At 46.5% G+C, this 16,960-nt stretch overlaps 1 long non-coding RNA gene across 2 annotated transcripts in view; it reads left to right on the top strand.

Moving 5' to 3' along the window:
• LOC123333234 overlaps positions 1 to 16,960 on the top strand; it is a 32,111-nt gene that overhangs the window by 12,573 nt on the left and 2,578 nt on the right. For both annotated transcript variants that reach the window (XR_006550450.2, XR_006550451.2), the window contains exons 2-3: positions 1,767 to 1,880; positions 3,532 to 3,586. This is a non-coding gene — a long non-coding RNA (uncharacterized LOC123333234). The remainder of the gene's footprint in view (positions 1 to 1,766; positions 1,881 to 3,531; positions 3,587 to 16,960) is intronic.

The following is a 16,960-nucleotide window of genomic DNA, read 5'->3' as shown; positions in this document are numbered from 1 at the left end:
AAGAGTTAAAAAGTTGGCTTAAAGCTCAAGATTCAGAAAACTAAGATCATGGCATATGGTCCCATCACTTCATGGCAGATAGATGGGGAAACAGTGGAAACAGTGACAGAATTTATTTTGGGGGACTCCAAAATCACTGCAGATGGTGATTGCAGTCATGAAATTAAAAGATGCTTACTCCTTGGTAGGAAAGTTATGACCAACCTAGACAGCACATTAAAAAGCAGAGATATTACTTTGCAAACAAAGGTCTGTCAGTCAAAGGTATGGTTTTTCCAGTAGTCATGTATGGATGTGAGAATTGGACTATAAAGAAAGCTGAGCACTGAAGAATTGGTGCTTTTGAACTGTGGTATTGGAGAAGACTCTTGAAAGTCCCTTGGACTGCAAGGAGATCCAACCAATCCATCCTAAAGGAAAGCAGTCCTGAATATTCATCAGAAGTACTCATGTTGAAGCTGAAACTCCAATACTTTGGCCACCTGATGAGAAGAACTGACTCATTTAAAAAGACCCTGATGCTGGGAAAGATTGAAGGCGGGAGGAGAAGGGGATGACAGAAGATGAGATGGTTGGATGGCATCACTGACTCAATGGACATGAGTTTGAGTAAAACTCTGGGAGTTGGTGATGGACAGGGAAGCCTGGCATGCTGCAGTCTATGGGGTCACAAAGAGTCAGACACGACTGAGATGACCTGATGTCCATTGAGTCGGTGATGCCATGCAACCATCTCATCCTGTGCTGCTCCTGTCTCCTCTTCCCTTCAATCTTTTCCAGGTATCTCTTGATTTCCTACTTTTGTATTCCAATCCCCTATGATGGAAAGGACATCTTTTTTGGTGTTAGCTGTTTCATCTGTTTTGGAGATAAGGGAGGGAGTGGATCTGGGGTTGGTGAGAAGGGATAGGGCAGGTGTGCTAGGATGAGAAGAGAAAGGTGAAGAGAAATGATGCTCTCCTCCTCAATATCTATATTTACCTACATCTCTCTCTCTTCTCACTTACATCCTGGACTTCACATCCTTCTTACTCTTCCTTACTGTGAAGTCTCTGTTGTTCAGTCACTCAGTCGTGTCTGATTGTTCGCAACCGCATTGACAGCAGCACACCAGGTTCCTCCATCCTCCATGATCTCCCAGATTTTGCTCAAACTCATGTCCACTGAGTCGACAATACCATCCAAGCATCTCATCCTCTGTCGCCTGCTTCTCATCCTGCCTTCAATCTTTCCCAGCATTAGTAAAGTCTTAAGACCATCTTTTGCTCCTCTCAGCTTCACTTCCACTTTCCTGCCTGGCCATATGCTTGGTGTTCATTTAACAAATATTAATATTTACAAAGTGCCAGCTAGGTTTCAGGCACTTTTCTAGACACTGGGGAGTCACCAGAAACAGCTGCTCTTGGTCATTGTCAATGCAGGAAGACACTCAGTAAACACACAGTTAGCTAAGAAGGGTAAATTCAGTTAGAGGTAAGTGCCATGAAGTAAATACAAGGAGAGGCTCATTTACTCATTCTGCTAGCATGTTTGTTTTGGCTGGGAGTCTCGTCTGCCCCATGAAGCTGCAGGTGTTTGAGGGAGGAGGTCTTAACTGACACTGCTTCCTCCAAGATGCTGGACCCAGTGTCTCACTCACTATAAGGAGCCACCACCACCATGTTCATTTTAGGACAATGATTGTACTTGAGCTTTTGGCCTTTGGACAGACTTGGGTTTCAATCTTCTCACCCTTGGGTTTTCCCCTCTGTGTGATCTGTGTGCAGTGGAGCAGATGTGGCCTCCAAGGGCCTGTATTGGAGCCTCAAGCTGCTTGCTGGTGTGGGACCTACACGTCGGGATGCTCACAGACTCAGTTCCTTCTGTGTGAGACAGGGGAGGTGAGTGTGCCCACTTCACAGGGTTATGGAGGGCGGAATGAGACCATCTACATGAAATGCTCCCTCAAGGGAAGGTGTTGGGTGATGGGTCAAGTCCTCATTCAGCATCACTGGTGAGACCAGCCTCAAGAGGAGCCAGAAAGAACTCAGGACCCAAGGCTCTTTCAATCTGGATGGCTTCAAGGTAGTCTTGGCCATTGCTTTTGTGATTGATTGAGGTCCTGAGAATAGGTTTTTAGGGACGGAAGAGGAAAGAGGCAGGAGAAGGGGTCTCTCCCCTAGCCTTCCCACTGCCGCAGACCCAGGGTGCATCTTTTCAGTCCTCAAACTGATATTCTCCAGCTGGCCCTCTGTCGCTCCTTCCTTAGGCTTGAAATCCCAGTTTCGTCTTGGTTTGTTTTCTCTCTCTCATCCTGCTCCTCTACTTGAATGTGAATCTCCCACATCCTGTGGTTCATTTTCTCCAACCCCCATCATTTCATTTCCTTTGCCCTGTCCCTGCTTCCAGTCCCGGATCCTCCTTTCACATTTCTGGTGGCTGGTGTAACTTCCTCATGGGCATCTCCCACCCCTGCTTCTGCTTACAACAGCCCATGAATCACACTTTGAGACCCCACTGCCTAAAAGAAGAAGAGTTCCTACTCCTTATATTGGAATTTGGAGGCTCCCCCGCATGACTCTGCTCTGCTTCCCCACCTCGATACCCCAAGAGCCAGACTGCTGCTCCCTGAACAAATGCTGTGTTTCCCCTGTATTTCCCCTGAGCATCTCTTCCTGCTGCTCCCACTGTAAGGTTGCCACATTGGCCCCGTCCTTCAAAGCCGGGTTCAGACATTGCTCCTGATGCCACAACTGGTGGGGAACTCGCCCTCGCCAGGCATATTCACACCTTTCATAGAACATTCCTAACCTGCTGCTGCTCCTGGAATTGGCGCACTTTGCTGCTAGTGAGGAAACAGTATTATTGGTGGGGTATAATCATCCCTACTGTCAGGCACTATATGATGGCCCACATCTGATATGTGAGGTTCCTCCAATGACAAATGAGGCTCAGATGAAATCACCTGCCTGCATTCATGCAGTTGGAGAGAGGCAGAATACAAACCCATAGTATTTCTTAATCCAAACTCACAGGCACCATGCTCTCATGCCTCCAAGCAGAGGCTTGCTGATTGAATGGCGTTGAATAGCACCACCTGAGTGCGTGGGGCTGAGGGCCAAGTGCCCAGTACAGAGAGCATCGCCATAGGAATAGAGAAGTCTGGACCTTCTGTGAAACTATTGGGCTGTCAGGTGGCCCCCACCACCTGGTCATGCCAGCAGCTGCCAGTGGGGAGGCCTCACCGGGCAGCCAGAGAAGGATGCAACCTCATAGGAAAATTGATTTAGGATGATCCCTGCCAGAAAAGGCCCCTCGGTCACCAGCCCCCTCTTAGGTCATATTTCAAAGCCTGGCTCATGGCCACCGGCTGTGAGATCATGGCTGAACCATCTGACTCTTGAAATTCTAAGGACCAACTTGGGAGTTTTATCGCATTTCTGCCGCCCAGGCATGAAGTCAGCTGGACGGCGCGTGACGGGGAGCGTTTCTCTTGTAATTAGCCAGGGTGTGCGGTTTTTCTTTCTTTCTTTTTTTTCATGTTCTGCCTAGATTCAGCGTGCTGTGAGCGTGCGCTCCCTTGAGCTACCCCGCCGCAGTAGCGGAGGTGAGTCATGGCTGTAAAATCTGCAAAACTCATGAGGGGATGGAGGGTGGTGGAGAAATAGAAATTATTGTTATCATCTTTCAGGCTTGCTCAACCTCATTACTGCACGTTCACCAGCTGCAGTGCCTTCCAAGCCCCGAGCCAGAAGTGATGGCTTGAGTACGGAAAGGATCGGTTCTTTATGGGGGCAGAGGCTCCGTATGCCCCTGGTTCTTTTGAGGGACGATAGGGAAGGTTGGATGCTTAATACGGCTGCTCACCAGCTGGAACCCATGAGGATTTGCTCTGAAACACTTGGGTGTGAGCGGCCACACGTTTTCTTTATTTTTCTAAAGCATTTAAATCGGGCTTTGTCCCCCACCTGCCAGGGCTGGCAGGAAACTTATTCTTAGTTAATGTGTTTTGGGGAGGTGTGGTGCTAAGGGTGCTTTCTCTCATTCTTGGGAACATAGGAAACCCTGGGAATTAGGGAACTCAGCAAGACAGGGGCAAGTTTGAGGTGTTGGGTCCATGGCTGAGAAATTCTGGCTCGTGGTCTGCAAGCACCATTTTGAAGGTAGCTACCATGTTCCTCCATCACAAGCCTGGTCTGGGGTCTTGGCAGGGCTCTCCCGAGGCAAGTGGGCTGACATTTTCCCTGGGCACACCTCTCAGTCATTCTCACCCCCCACCATTCCGGGCTGAAGGTCTCCACCCTCAGGGGCGTGCAAACTACTGATCCTTTCCTGTCTCAGTCTCAGGGAAGACATGTAGCCCCTTAGGCTGAGTCACCTCTCGTCTGTCTTCCTACCTTTATTGAAACAGGTCCCCTCTGCACAGTTTTCTCATCTCTTTAAGCCTTTTTTTTTTAAATTAAAATTTAAAAAATTTTAACTTTATATTGGAGTATAGTTGATTCATGATGTTGTGTTGGTTTTCCAGTGTACAGCAAACTGATTCAGGTATACATATATTCATTGTTTCTCAGATTCTTTTCCCATACAGGGGTTATTATAAAATATTGAGTAGGGTTCCATGTGCTGTACAGTAGGTCCTTGTTGATTATCTATTTTAAATATAGCAATGTGAATGTGTTAATCCCAACCTTTGAATTTATCCCTCTCCACCTTTCCCTTTTGGTAACTAAGTTCTTTAAGCCTTTCTTAAAAGCCAAACAAACCAACCAATCAGCCAGAAAAGCAGAAAACCAAAGTAAACAAAAATTATGTTAGATTTTTTTCCCCTTGGTTGTTTGTTCAGAAAAAGAGAAAAATGAGCTTTTCATTCTTTGAGTCTTCTAGCAAGAACAAGATGGAACCACTTCTCTGAATTTGTCATCACTTTAGCTCTGTGATCTTGGGTTACCTACACTCTCTGAGGGTGACTTTCTCCTTTAAAGGTGGGGTATATGGCCCCTTGTAGCAGGGATGTTGTGAGGATGATGTGACATAAGTCAAGAGTTTAGGGTAGAGTTGGGCTTCCCAGGTGGTGCAGTGGTAAAGAACCCACCTACCAATGAGACAAAAGAGACTCGGGTTTGATTCTTGGGTCAGGAAGATCTCCTAGAGTAGGAAATGGCAACTCACGCCAGTATTCTTGCCTGGAAAATCCCATGGATGGAGGAGCCTGATAGGCTACAGTCCATGGGGCCACAGTCAGACATGGCTGAGCGACTGAGCACATCTTTCCCCATTGCCCAGCTTTCCCTAAGGTTTACTTCTGGGACTTTTCTACCCTACCTACTCTTGGCTTCAGTGGGGTTTACATGTGAGCCAGCCTGTTAAAAAAAATAGGAGTATGCTACAAGGAAAGTTTGGGGCTCAGGTAAATCTCAGGTCACAGGCAAGTGACTTTCTCCTGGGTGATCAATAGACGACTTGTAGGCCCCACACTGACACAATGGCTAGGGTGGCTCCTCTGTCCTGTCCACTCGGGATGCTCACTTCCATGGTGGCCTATTGTCTGTGGGCACCGTCCTTCTGAGCATGGCCTGGAGACTCCAGTGCCTGCCTTTTCTTGACCCAGTTTTGGTCCTTTCCATTTCTGCACTCCCCACCCACCCTCATCTCCTGCAGTATCAATCCTGAGATCTAGTCATTCTCTTATGAACCAGGTGACCCTCATGTAGGGGTAGGCCTACCTTGTCTCCCACCTTCTTTGCAGTTTTACGGCTATAGCTTCAACTCTGCATTCTTCCTCCCTTAGGTCTTCCTTTTGGAACGCTGAGAACCTGTGTGTTGGTGGTATCTCATTTAACCTAATGGTAAACTGATGAGTTAGGTTGGCCCTGTTTCTGAGAATCCCCCAGGGTTTCTGAACCTCTTCTCTCCACTCTTATCTATACCTTCCTTCTTTGACAGTTGCTTCTTCCATTCCCAGTGGAGGTCCCAGTGTCTCGATGCCTGGTATCTAGATGCAGCTTTGTTTATTGAGACCCAGATGACTGTGGAGTGGCCTGTGGCAAAGATAGCAGGTGGGGAGGGTCAGCCTGGAAGATTGTGGAAGCCTCCGTTCTGCATGTGCGGTTTCCTGTCTGCACATTCCTCCCCTCCTTTGTTCGTGAGGACTTCCTCGAGTCATTTCTCCAGCCCTAGGCTGTGTGTTCATGTCTCTTGAGAGACTTCTGCGGCATCCTGGAAACTCATTGCTTTTTAGCGATGAGCCATGTGGAACTGCCTGTTTTGTGGTCACAGATGATTGCTGACCATTACACATGCTGCAGCCTGGTACATGTCAGATATCTGGTCTTGTGCATCCATCTCACCATTAGAATGAGAGCTCCCAGTGTGTAGAGACTGGGATTTGTACCTGGTGGCATCCCCAGGAGCTAACACTGTTATCTAAGTGTTTGTGAAATAAATGGATGATTCAGCCTGAAGGGAAGATTCGCCCAGATCCCCCTGCTCAGAGAGCAAAGGTTCTCAAGCTTGAAAAGGCATCCAAATTTCTCAGAGGACTTGTTAGAGCACAGATCACTGGGCCCCACCTCAGAGTTCTGATTCTAGAGGCCAGATAATAGCATTTCTAATATGGTCACAGACAAGGTAAATTCTGGACACCATGCTTTGAGAACCATTGTTCTGTTTTCTAATTTAAAGGTTTATTTATTTATTTTATGGTTTGGCTGTAGTGGGTCTTTGTTACTGCACGGGGACTTTCTCTAGTGGTGAGCTGGGGCTACTCGTGGTTGTGTGTGTGGGCTTCTCGTTGCAGTAGCTTCTCTTGCTCTTGGAGAATCGGCTGTAGGCAAGTGGGCTTCAGTAGTTGGGCACGCAGGCTCAGCTGCACCTTGGAGTGTGGGAGCCTCCTGGACCAGGGATTGAACTGGTGTCCCTTGCACTGCAAGGTGGTTTCTTAGCCACTGGACCACCAGGTTAGTCCTGAGAACCATTGTTTTAGGTTAATAGTTTTCTCCTGGATGGGAGGAAGGTTAGATGTAGGTATTTGAAACAAACAAAACATCACACAGCCATACTAGATTGAACAGTGCTCCTTGCTAATTCATGTCTATCTGTAGCCTGTGAATGTGATGTTGTTTAGAAATAGGGTCTTCACAGGTGTAATCAAGTTAAGAGGTCATACTAGATTAGGGAGGGCCCTACATTCATTATGGCTAGTGTCCTAAGAACAGGACAACTTAGATTTATTGACACAAAGATAGAGACACACAGGGGAGAATGCCAGTGAAGATGAAGAGAGAGGTTGGAGTGATATGCTGCTGCTACTGCTGCTAAGTTGCTTCAGTCGTGTCCGACTCTGTGCGACCCCATAGACAGCAGCCCACCAGGCTCCCCCATCCCTGGGATTCTCCAGGCAAGAACACTGGAGTGGGTTGCCATTTCCTTCTCCAATGCATGAAAGTGAAAAGTGAAAATGAAGTCGCTCAGTTGTGTCTGACTCTAGCAACCCCATGGACTGCAGCCTAGCAGGCTCCTCCGTCCATGGGATTTTCTAGGCAAAGTACTAGAGTAGGGTGCCATTGCCTTCTCCATGGAGTGATCTATCTACCAGCTAAGGAAGACCAAGGATTTCCAGCAACCACCAGAAACTAGCAGAGAAGCATGGAACAGGCTCTCCTTCAGAAACTTTAGTAGGCACCAATCCTGCAGACACCTCGATTTTGGACTTGCGCCTCCAGAACTGTGAGAGAATAAATACATTTCTATTGTTTTAAGCCATCTTAGTTTGTGATAATGTCTTACGGCAGCCCCGAGAAACAAAAATCCCCTAAAATGCAAGAAAAAAGGCAAAAAATAAAAACCAACCCCACAACCCATCCCCTCAAAAAAAAGCCAGTGCCAAAAACCCCCACAAACCAACATGAAAAGCAATGACTTATCCTTTCTTCCTCACTGAGATACTTTAGTGAGTACTGGAAATCACCTGGAGGATAAGATCCCCAGGTGAAGCCCTGTAGACTTTTCCTACCTGGACAAGGTTGGGGGTGGGTGTCCAGCCCACCCCAAGGGACCACATCCATGAAGGGGCATCATACAGGGCACCTATCCTGTGTGTGCATGGGTGCCCAGTCATCTCTGACTCTTTGCAGCCCCCTGGATTGTAGTCTGCCAGGCTCCTCTGTCCATGAAATTTTCCAGGCATGAGTACTAGAGTGGGTTGCCATTCTCTTCTCTGGAGGATCTTCCCAATCCAGGCATCAAACCCACATTTGCATTGACTGGCAGATTTTGTTGTCGTTGTTGTTGTTGTTGTTTTTACCACTGAGCCAACTGGGAAGCACCTCTACTGGTGAATGGGTTGAAGCAGATTCCCAGTTTCCAATTTTCAGATTCTGTTTTTGTACTTTGGATGTGTGTCCTGGAAATCTACATTTTAACAAACCTCCTAGGTAATTAATTCATGGCCAGAGTTCATTTAATGAAACATAGGTGGGAAGGGGTGGAGTGGATGAAGTTTTAAAGTAGGAAAACCATATCTTAGACCTCCCCAACCAGGAGTTCTTGATTTTTCTTGCCATTGATCTTTGGCAATTTGTTGAAGCCCATAGACCCTCATCAAAATAATATATATTGCTACTTCCTAAATGACTAAAGCAAAATACATAGGGTTACAGAGGAAGCCAAATATATTGAAATATACAATAAGACAATTAAAAAACACCAAACTTCTAAAATTAGTACTATAAGGGGTTCCTTATTAACCTACTATGTATAAGAATTAACAGCAGGGCTGATAGCTACTATAATTTCAAGGCGGTGATGAGTCTAAAATCATATCTTGAAAAACTGTGACAACTATAAAGTGATTAAAAAATCTGTGATTTCTATTCATGCAAAGTCACAGGAACGGCTTATGCTCCTGTGGTTTGTGGTCCACATTCATAACTGAATACATTTCAGTTTCAATTAGTAGAAAAAAGATGAAAAGTTCCCACAAGTTCATGGGCCCCCTGAACTCTGTCCACAGATCCTCTGAAAATTCATGACCTTTCTCTGGAGTCTAGTTCTTCATCTTTTTCCTTTCTTGCTGGTCCCACCCCAAAGCCCCTTGCCCCACAGCCCAGCACCTGTCACCCTGCAAGCCCACAGCAAACCCAGACTTCCTCCTTTTAGCCCACATTAAACCTGCCCTTAGTGGCTACACAGTATGGTAGGCCAAACACGGGTGTGGGGGCCAGAAGGTCCACTGGTTCAAGTACTTCCCTCCCAGTTTATTAGCTGTATGACCAACACTCTGAGCCTTGGTGGCTGCGTTTATAGTACCTGCTTTGTGAGGCTATAGTGAGGATTAAACAAGATGTATATAAAGTGTTTGGAACATGGTAGGTGCCTAATAAATATTAAATGTCATTTGATTAAAAAAAAACTTTTAAGTGTTTCCCCAGTTAGGAGATATTTAAGCTTTAATGAGGATTTGAAGCATTTCATCATGTGTTGGAGAAAGAGGATTGGGTGGGAGGGAGTGAGCATTCTTCAAGTCACTCCTGGCTGGAGCTGGACAGACTCATTCATGGAACAGTATTTCAAAGAAATGGCTGAGCATGGCTTCTCCTGGTGCAGTGCTGGAGCCAGGGGAGCTCTGGGAAGACCCTGCTGGAATCTGGGCTGAGCATCAGGCATTCAGGCCTCCCAGGCCTACCCAGATGGCCATTGCCATGGTGATGATGGCTAGTGGGAAGTAGGTGGGCATTTGCAGTGGCTTGGCCACTCCTGGGATGTGGCCAGTGCCTTGCCTGGTGTGAGGCCGGGGTGTTGAGAGGACAGGCAGATGGGCGGGTGAACGTTCCACTATAGTGTCCTGCCTGCTCATGCCTGGGCCTGTTCCTAATAAAGCCTGAGTGTGTGTGAGGGCCGGTGACAGATATAATGGGGCCTCTGCTTGCCAAGTTGTCTCCTCTGGCTGCTCTGGCCTGTTGGGTGGAGGTGTGGGGAGGGTTGTCTGCAGAGCTCCAGGACAGGCCCTCCTGCACCCCTTCTTCCCATCTCCAAAAACAGACATAAGAGAGCTAGAGCAGGAGATCTCTGTGGAGCAGGAGCTTGTACCGAGGGAATGTGTGTGTAGGGGGTGCATTTACTGAAGTCCGCCAGAGTTTGTGTTAATAGCCAGGGCAAACCACAGTGGTGTCTCTTGTGGTGGGGGAGATGGTGAGTGGTCATTTGTTCTGGCCCACGCAGTCCAAAAGTCAGGCTCAGGCCCATCTTCCTCCTGTCAGCGCTAACGGTGTTCTTTGTGCAGGAACCTCAATATGCAAGGGAAGCAAGGGATTTAAGGTCAAGTGTATAGCTTGAGTTTAGAATGTTTTTCTGCCAACTGCTACCTGTGTGACTTTGGACAAGGTCCTTAACCTCTCTGGGCCTCAGTTTCTTCACAGAAAAGACCCAACTAGAAACTTAGGGACATCCTGTCAGAGAGAAAGTGGAAAAGGAGATACTTCCCTGGTGGCTCAGATGGTAAAGAACCTTCCCCGCTATGTGGGAGATCTGAGATAGATCACTGGGTCGGGAAGATCCCCTGGAGAAGGAAATGGCAACTCATTCCAGTATTCTTGTCTGGGGAATTCCATAGACAGAGGAGCCTGGTGGACTACAGTCCATGGAGTTACAAAGAATCAGACATGACTAAGTGATTAACACTTTCACATACCTCTCCCCTCTCCTACCATAGCTCATAAAAATCTCCTGAATGTCTGAATTCTGGGCTCCAGCTTCCTTATATGTGGTCTCTGTTCTGTGTCATATGGACCCAGTATGAAGCCTGGTCCTTCTGGGAAGTTCCAGGACAGCCTGCTTGCAGAGCAGCAAGAATAAGAGGAGTAACATTGACCAGAGTGTCTTGTTGCTGGTTTTTTTTTTTTTTTTTTTTTCATCTTGGTTTTGGCAGGGGAAAAAGACATGAGGGTTTGCATGATAGAAATCTGATCAGCTTCAAAAGGGTGGTACGCATTATACCATCCCTAAAATGTCCCTCGGCCACCCTCCCCACATGAGAGGGTCTCACTGGCTCCTTGCATCACTCCTCGTTTAATTAAGTCCTTCCCTCTCTTTGCTCTGGAGAAGAGAGTGGCAACCCACTCCAGTATTCTTGCCTGGAAAATCCCATGGACAGAGGATCCTGGCAAGCTACAGTCCATGAGGTTGCAAAAGAATTGGATGTGACTGAGCAACTAACACTTTCACTTTTCTCTCTTTGAGTCCTTTCTTTGTATCATCTGTTTTCTCTTCTCTTAATTGATCTCAGCATATTTGATCTCTCTTACATCTTACCCAAAGTCAAGATTCTTTGTTCTTCTCTGTTGTCTGGGTCAACATATCTGGCCCTGTGGTTCTCACCTACCTCCACCATTTTGAAGTGTTTTCCCATACAACTGTTACACCTCCAAGTGGAAGTTTTGTACTTCAGGTTACTAAAAGTAATAACTCATCAAGTCACATGAAGATTGCATGAAATAATGTAACCAAAAGTATTTTTTGAAATGGAGGGTGCATATGAAGTCATTCATTCAATTATTCATTTATGCCATGAATCTTTGTGAAGACTATCTCAGCATCCCCAGCATCCAGTAAACAAGACGCTGTCAAGGAAGTCATGGTCTAATGAACTGTTAGAAAACAATTGCAGTAATGAGTAGTAAGTGCCGTGATTGTGCCACATCTCATGTGTTATGGTGGGACAAAGAAAGCAGGGATAGATGTATGTTGCCATAAATAGAATGGAGTAGATATTTGAAGTGTCATATAGACAAAGCAAGCTCAAGGTAGCCTTCTGAGCATTTTAGAGAGGAAGAGTTTCCTATTTGATGGATCAGGACCTTGGGTTCATATCAACTATCTGCATGTTCTCTGTGTGTCCATCTGTGTTCAAAGTCTGAAATGTCATCCATGAGATAGGGTATTTGACTCTTAGAGTCAGCTTTCTCATCTGTCAAATCTGTATGATAATCCCCCATAGGGTTTCCGTACAGACTGAAAGAGATTCATTAACTTATTCATCTAACAAATAGTTATTAAACAACTACTATGTACTAGACAATGATTTGGACTATAGAGTTTTACAGGGAATGAGATAGCAAATGGGTTCTCTTCCTCTCAGCTAGCACTAGTGGTAAAGAACCCACCTGCCAATGCAGGAGACATGAGAGACCTGGGTTCTATCCCTGGGTCAGGAAGATCCCTTGGAGGAGGGCATGACAACCCACTCCAGTAGTCTTGCCTGGAGAATCCCATAGATAGAGGAGCCCGGTGGGCTATAGTACATAGGATTGTAGAGTTGGACATGACTGAAGTGACTTAGCATGCCTGCACACCTCTCAGAGTGAACATCCTGCTGAGGAGATAACATCTACTGGTGCCCAGCCCTGTTAACTGGCCCCTAGAAGCTATGCAGCATCTTCACTCCAGCCTTTTCTTTAGATCCCCTTCCTTATTCACTGTCGCCTACACGTTGCATCAAAATTCCATTGCCTTAGAGTCCTTCAGCTAGAACTCCTGGGAGTCTGGGAGAAGGGGGCAGGCTTTAGAACCATGGGCTAGCAAGCAGCTATGACAAAATACCATAGCCTGGGTGGCTTAAACAGCAAACATTTGTTTCTCACAGTTCTATAAGTTGGGAAGTCCAAGGTGAAGGGGCTGCAGATTCAGTAAATGGTAAAAGCCTGACTTTATGTCCTCACATGCAAGAGAGAGATCTGCTTGCTTGTCTTTTAGGGATCCCATTCATGAAGCTCCACCCTTATGACCTGATGACCTCCCAAAGGCCCCACCTCCAAATACTCTCATATTGGGGTTAGGCTTCAACTTGTGAGTTTTGAGGAGGACACAAAGAGTCCATAGCAGGGAGGAAAAGTGGGGAGCAAACTAAAGATACTGAAACCAATGAGCAAATCTCTCTTTCTCTTTGCTCTCTTCTGCCAAAGGCACTGGGGAGAAACCCAATTTTTTAATGACTTCTTTTTTTGGTTCAGGATTTATTACAAATATGCTTCCTTTGTTTCTCCTATAATCATGTCATCGAGTGGGCCCGGAGAGAAATGTCAACAACGCAGCCCCTAAGGAGCCCTGGTGGTGGGGAGAGTGGAGGGCTGGCAGGCTCAGCAGAGGACACATTCATTAGACTATGGGAGGGGTGGGGTGAGCCGACCCAGCCCTGAGTCTGGCAGAGTTCACAACCAAGTGGTAGGGAGCAGAGTGCTCTTGTGGCTCAGGGAAGTTTCCCCTCAGCCATTGGGCTGGTTTTCCCTGCTCCTTTGTCAAAACTGGGCTCTTCAGTTCTGGCATTTTTTCCCCCCTTTTGGATTTTTTGTCTTATTACAAGTAAGTATAGTGAATTTAACGCCTTGGGAAACACTGTTGCATTTGAGGCATGGAGTTGTAGGGGTCCATGGGACCTGTGGTAGGAACCCAATACCTGGACTCTTAGAGGCAAGGCTTGAGGCTTTGTGGTATGTGCAGTGGGATGGGTTGGGATAGTGATGCCCACAGGCCAGCCATGCAGGAATGGGACTGGGTTTCTTGACTTCCAAGCTGGGTGGCAGTCCACATAACTCCAAGTTCTCGGCTGACAAAGACACAACGTCCATGGTGCCCTTGAGAAGCACACAGCACAGCTGTTGACTCTTCTTTATATTCCTCTCTGTCTTCCTCATTTTTAAGTACTTGGACTAAAGTGCCAATTTCCTTAAGAGCTAGGACTGGATCCAAGGAATATACTCTGGGCGAGGGGGGTGGGGATGGGGAACGGATTTCGTCAGGAATTCTGCTGTGGAGACAGACACAGGGGAGTTAGATGGTCACCGCAAGGCTGGAAGGAGGACTCTGCTCCTAAGGGCCTGGGTGGGGACCTCTTAGGAGTGGGTGGGGAAATGGAGGGAGACCTTGCTGCTCTGGATAGAGGGTCCCTTTATTTACTTATCCCCTTTCCTTACCCCCTCCCCACTCCCTGGGTTGCTCCTTCTGGTGCCTGTGTTAGGGTTACAAAGATGAATAATGATGGGATTTTGGAGTAAGACTTAGGTACCTGAACCTCACCATCCTCTCATTTGTGCCTGTTAGTTTCCCCATGAAGAGATTGGAACTCCTTGGGGACAAGCACTGGAAGGAAAAAAAATCCTCCTCTAGTAATAGTTGGGCAAGTACCTGATACCCCCTTCCTCCATATACTGCACCCCCATCCCTGGCAATAGCTATAGAAGGGCTTTCTGTGTTGGGGTACAAGGCTGAGGCCTGGAAGCTTAAGCAAGCTTCCTATTGCCTCCACCCAAAGCCAGGGTAGATCTGTCAATAGTACGTTTGTGTGTCCATCCAGTGGCAGACACGGTGATGCTGGAGCAGAGTGCATGAGATGCTCTGAGGCTTGGTCTAGCGTGTAGGCAGTGCAGGAGGACATGTCTGTCATCAACACTGTCCTTAAGCAGACGTGGTGGCCCTGCCCACAGGAAATCATGGCCCAGGGAATGTCTCATCCCCAGTGTCACAAGCTGGGAGCTGACCTTGAATCCTTTCTATTTCAATCTGGTACTAAATCATCACCACCCGACTAGTTACCAAGTCCCATTGATTCTACTTCTAAAATATCGTCCAGATCCATCGCTTCTCCTAATCCCGTGAGCCACCTTCCTAGTCCAGGTCACTGTCACCTCACTTCCAGTACAGCAACTGCATCTTTCTACATCCCCCCACATCCCTCCACCCCACCCATCATCCATGCATCCATGTCCACATTGCAGCCCAGGAAATTTCCATTGGTTAATTGATTCCCCTACTGAAACTCTTCAATGTCACCATATTACCTTTGGGGGGAGGGGGGAATAAAGTTCAAAATGTTTTTGATTGGTGACTTTTCTGGTAGTCCAGTGGCTAAGACTCCATGCTCCTAATGCAGGGGCCCCGGTTTGATCCCTGGTCATGGAACTAGATCCCATATGCCACAACGAAGCCCCAGCACAGCCAAGTAAATAAATATTAAGAAATATATGTTTCTGATCATTCTCAGAACTCCTGTTAACATTTATGATCTCATCTTTTGCCTCATCTATTCCAGACATGGTGAACTGCCTTCTTTTTCTCCAAACGAACCGTGTTCTTGTCTTTTTTCACGCTGTTTCCTTTGTTAAGGAACTTTTTCCGTACCCTTACCATTTCAACTCCTACATGATCTTCTTCACTCAGCTCTCACTTTCTCCAGGAAGCCCTCCTTCCTGTTGTCTGAGTGGGTGGTCCTCTCATGTTTCTGTAGCCACCTATCCCTTTCTGAATATGTTTTGTCACTGCTTATTTACTTGAAATCTTCCCTGGCTATTGAGAGCATCCTCTGCCATCAACAGGCACCTCTTGTCTTCTGCTCAGCTAAACACTTGGGTCTCTCTTCCATTCCATACCATGTGGATTCACTTCATCTCTTTATGAGTTTGCCTAAAGCAAAAGAAAAGGGACACTGGACATCATAATGGATGATGTCCACAATAGCAATTATTTCTTTTAACATGGAGACATTCCACACATTATTGGTTGTTTTATTGGCTCTCAACAAAGCCAGGGGTGAAATGAGATGTCAACTCTTCTAGAGTCTTCAAGCAATGAATCTAGCAGGGGTGGGGGTCAAGAGTGTTAGGGAGTGCTTTTTTTAAAAAAAAAAAAAAAACAAAAAAAAACCTATATCTGAAAACTCTGGAATGGAACACCATTTTACCTCCTTTCTTCTTTGTTATGGTGGGAACCTTGGGAAAATCCTGGCTAATGGTTTTCTCTCTCTGGAGCATTGATAGTTCAGCCAGGCTTTCAATAGGAGCCGTTTATCAGATTATTCACAGTGGAGCCAGTTGGGAGAGCCTGAAATGTTGTGTTGTTGATTAGGCAAGAATCTGCACATTGTAGATAGAAAGATGCTTCTCTTAGGCAATCAACACTCCCCGAGCACCTGTCCCACGCTAGCATGTGCTGGGTGCTGGGATACAGAGTGATTCAGTTCTATCCCTGCCCTTGAAAGTCTTACCAGTCCCTAAATTCCATAGGAATGGCACAAACAAAATAGCAAAACTTGAGACAAAGGAGAGAGCACAGAGACACATGCAATAAACAGAAATGGGCAAGAATGGTGGTTCCCATGTACACAGACAAACTGAATGACAGGATGTAATTGCCTTGAATAAAGTTCCCTTGGCAGGGGCAATGCCGTAGCATAATGTGAACTTAAAAAGTACACACAACCTAAAAGTTGAGAGTTATATTTTATTCGGCAGAAATTCTTAAGACTTCAAGTCTGGGAGATAGCATCTCAAGTAACCCTGAGAGAACCACTCTAAAGAGGTGAAAAGAGGATCTGTGTTATATAGAAGTTTTGCAACAAAGGGCAGGTAGCCTGAACATCAAAAGATTATTGTTAATTAAAGAAAACCAGATAACCCAAGTTAAGGGATTTAGCACTTTTCTATGTATGGGAAGATGCAAGAGTCTGGGCTCACTGAAATCATTCCTTTGATATATACCTCAGCTATTTGGGGCCTGTATCCTGTATTTTTCATATCCTGAGCTTCTCAGGGCTCACTGTAGGGAGTGGCTATAGTCTGATGGTTTCTGGAGGACAGGTATTCTTCTCCTTCTTGAGTTCCCTTAGGGCTCACATTCAGTTCAGTTCAGTTCAGTTGCTCAATTGTGTCCAACTCTTTGCGACCCCATGAATTGCAGCACGCCAGGCCTCCCTGTCCATCACTAACTTCTGGAGTTCACTCAAACTCATGTCCATTGAGTTGGTGATGCCATCCAGCCATCTCAGCCTCTGTTGTCCCCTTCTCCTCCTGCCCCCAATCCCTCCCAGCATCAGAGTCTTTTCCAATGAGTCAACTCTTTGCATGAGGTGGCCGAAGTATTGGAGTTTCAGCTTTAGCATCAGTCCTTCCAATGAACACCCAGGACTGATCTCCTTTAGAATGGACTGGTTGGA

Source organism: Bubalus bubalis, chromosome 4 (genome assembly GCF_019923935.1).
Source record: "Bubalus bubalis isolate 160015118507 breed Murrah chromosome 4, NDDB_SH_1, whole genome shotgun sequence".
NCBI classification, from domain to species: domain Eukaryota; kingdom Metazoa; phylum Chordata; class Mammalia; order Artiodactyla; family Bovidae; genus Bubalus; species Bubalus bubalis.
Note: the sequence above shows the minus strand (reverse complement) of the source record. Positions and strands in the feature narration are given on the sequence as shown.